The 3,822-nt window shown below is 40.4% G+C and overlaps 1 pseudogene; it reads right to left on the reverse strand.

Moving 5' to 3' along the window:
• Positions 1-582: 582 nt before the first annotated feature.
• LOC142448797 (FUN14 domain-containing protein 2 pseudogene) lies at positions 583-1,558 on the reverse strand (annotated as a pseudogene).
• Between the last annotated feature and the right edge of the window lie 2,264 nt (positions 1,559-3,822).

The following is a 3,822-nucleotide window of genomic DNA, read 5'->3' on the forward strand; positions in this document are numbered from 1 at the left end:
CAGCCGTGTGGAGACTCCTGCCAGTGCTGAGATGTTTACACATTCACTGATTCGGCTTTCTTCCTGCAGTTGGCATCATAATGTGTGTTTTGTGAGATGAAGGAGGAGGACTTTGTGGATTGATGTTGTATATATGGGTTAATGGGTTAATGTTGGACTTGTGGGCTTAGGCAGCACTGGGTTGGGATATTTTCTTGATGTGCACTTAACCTGTACATAAAACTCTCTCTTGTACATGAGTTTCTGTGGATTTGTTTCTCTAAAATACCCAGACTAATACACCCCTCCTTCCCCGCTCCCTGCTCCCTCATGAACCCTTAATAATTTATAAATTATTAACCTTGTAATTGGTTCCCCAGGGTTGATCTGCCCCAGAACAGCATGATAGAACTTGTGGAATGTTTATTTCATCTAATAAAGAAACGGTGGCTTTGAAATATACAGTGAATATGAGGACTATGATAAAACATCTGATTTGTGATAGATCAGGGATTCAAACACGGCCATAGGTAATTTCTTTCTTTTTTTTTTTTTTTGATGCATGAAGGCAAATGTATTCAAGGTCCTTTACGTGCTGGACAAGATGTCTACTTGCTATTTCTTTTCCAAATCAACAATTTGGGGCAACATTTTAGGACCCAATCATCCTTCTGGGTGGGCCAGCTTGCAGCTTATGATGGGGAGACACACATTCTTGCTGACCTCCAGACTAGTCCTGTAGGGAGAGTGCTGGTTGGACAAGCTAAGGTCTATTGTCTCTTCCATCATTGGCAAGTTCAAGTCAGGTCAGTACTAAGCTATCTCATACCATAGAGAGTTATTCTGATCAGCCAGTGCAGGAGGAAGGCACAGGAGGAGAGGAAGACGAAGGGAGACTCAATGTCCTATGATGGAGTATAGAGGCTTCTGGTTGGAAAAACACAACTGACATATTCTGATGAGATGATGGAGGGAAAAACAACACAGAGGTTGTCCATCTTAGGATGCCATGCCCAGCAGAAAGCCTCCAAAAAATCCCCCTGTCACAAGGACATTTTTCTTCACAAATGATACCACCTCTTCTGCTTTGCTCTTGACTTCGCTAGAGATTTGGTTGCTCTTATGAATTTTCAGCTGCTCCTTGGCTTTCCTCATATCCTTCTCTACTCGTTTCCAGTCAACTTTGATGTAACCAGTATGGTTTGCCATCTGAAGGAGAAAAAATCCACCGCCCACAGCTGTTGCCGCCAACTTTCCAACCTTCTGGAATATGAAACCCGTATACCATCCGGTGACACCTCCTATGAGCAGCTGGGTGGTCACACTATACTTTTCGGCAGAGGGCCCAGATTCTTGGCCGAACAACTTGCGCCACCATGGCTGCTTTTTAGCAAATTCTGCGAGGTCCAGAGGCTCGAAATTTCCATCAAAGTTTCCTTGACTGGAAGCAGCCATTTCGGCGAGCTGGTTTCGCGAGGTCACCCGCAGGGTCTCAGTGCGATGAAACACCTCCAGTAAGCGCGTCGTTGTCGCCACCCGCTGGCTTCCGGCACGTGGGGCAGATGTTTCCATCCCCTCAGCCTTGGTGACGGCCATAGGTAATTTCAAATCTGGTCTTGTCTGCTTCATTTCTGTGGGTCTTTCATTAAGTTACAATGGCCCACGGAATGCTCTAACAAAGAGAAGCCACAATATCCACGGCCATCTAACTTTAGGTCTATGACTCAGTGCCCCTTACACTAAGTCAACATCTGTAAGTGGGTCAAAAGACATTGCTGCCCACCTTCATCAGTCTCATCTATCTTGAATACTTGCTACAAGGAAAACACCGGTCTAATGAACCCACCATCATCAATATTCCTGACCCCCAGAACTCATAAGGAAGTGACCCGATCCATATATGCTTTCCTTTGGGACATACACATTGTGTCCCTTTCAGTCACAAAAATCTCAATAAGAGCAGAATACTTATGCTGTTAGGTTATTTAAATATGACCTTAGAATTGCTCTCTAAGAACATTGTGTCTTAAAAGCACGCAGAGGTTCTATAAACTAGAGGTCTTGACCGGAGTCCTTTCCTTCTAGGTGAGAAAATTGGGTTCAGAGGGTGGCACTACACAAGATCTTTCAGACCCTCTCTCTGCTGCTGTTCAATTTCATCTCGTTTAATATGCAGGTTCCCCAGCATAATGGAATTTCGTCCTGACAACTCCATCATAAATCGGCTCTAAGTCAAATAGCTCTTTCTTAACAGCTTTCATTATTCTTGCCTTTGATTGGCAGTGCGGTTGTAAGTTAGTCTTTGTCTTTAGGAATTAGAAGTGGATGGTTACGATACAGTTTATTGTGAGAGGCCTCTTCGTTAATGTATAAGAATCTTATTTACTTTTGCCTGTTATTCTTATAACCTGCTATGTTTCCAAATTTCTTAATCAGTTCCAGTAATTTTTATAAGATCTTGGGGGGGTTTCTAAATATAAGCCCACACCACCTACAAATCGTTTTGCCTCTTCTATGCCAATTTAGATGACTTATATACTTTTTTTGGTGTCTAAGACTTACAAAGAAAATCAAGCCAAACTCCCTGCTACTGAGTCCAGAGTAACCATGCAAACAGAATACAATGGCCCTTGTGAGTTTCCAAGGCAGTAACTCTTTTAGGAGTTGAAAACTTCATCTTTCTCCCACGGGCTGCGGCTGATTTTCAACTGCTGACAAAATAATAACCACTATGCTACCAGGCAGGGCTTCTTAAAACTTCCAGAACCATATTAAATAAGAACAGTGATAAAGGGCAACCCTGTTTAGTTCCTGTTTAGATGGTGAATGCTTTCAGCTTCTATCCCTAAAGTGAAATGCTGTTTTTATTAAGTTAAGAAATTTCCCTTATACTACTATTAGATTGAATATTTTTATCAAAAATGGACCCTGGATTTTGTCAAATGCTTTTTCTGCATCAATTGATATAATCATATATTTTCTTTTCTTTTTTATCATATGATATATTTTTTAATATTAAACCATCCTTCCTTTAATATTAAACCAATTTATACCTTGGATTTAAATTGCACTTGATAATGTTGTGAATTTTAATGTTTTGTTGAATTCTGTTTACATCTATGTTCATTATATGAAGAAGAACACAGCATTAGGATTGGAGGAAGGCTTATGAACCATCTAAGATATGCAGATGACACTACCTTGCTTACTGAAAGGAGGACGACTTGAAGCATTTGCTAATGAAATTCAAAGATTTCAGCCTCCAGTATGGATTACAACTCAATGAAAGAAGATCTTTGGAGGCAGAGAAGCCATGCAGAGACCCTTGCTAGCGCTGAGATGCTTACAAAACCACTGGATCCACAAGACTTCCAATCCTCTGGCCTGTGATCCTCCTGCATTCAGCATCATTGCATGTGTTGCCTGAGCCTGAAGAGGACTTTATAGATTGGTATCAGATATATGGGCTAACATTGGACTTATGGACTTGATCTGCACTGGGTTGAGATATTTCTCAATATTCAATTTCTCTTGTATATAAACCTGTTTCTTATATACATCTAAGTGTCTATGAATTTGTTTCTCTAGTCTACTCTGACTAACATAGAAGTGTATTATCCTTTCTATGCTTTGGAATAGTTGATGTAGGATTGGATTGGTGTTAATATTTCTCTAAATGTTTGGTAGAATACCCCTGGACTTTTTTATGTTGGGAGTTTTTTTAATGACAAGATCTATTTCTTTTTGTGTTACAGATGTGTTAAGGTTTTCTGTATCAATCTGTGTTAATTTAGGCAGCTAATGACTACCAAAATTGTCTATTTAGTCTAGGTTTTCAAATTT

The sequence above is a fragment of the Tenrec ecaudatus genome, chromosome 5 (genome assembly GCF_050624435.1).
Source record: "Tenrec ecaudatus isolate mTenEca1 chromosome 5, mTenEca1.hap1, whole genome shotgun sequence".
Taxonomy (NCBI): domain Eukaryota; kingdom Metazoa; phylum Chordata; class Mammalia; order Afrosoricida; family Tenrecidae; genus Tenrec; species Tenrec ecaudatus.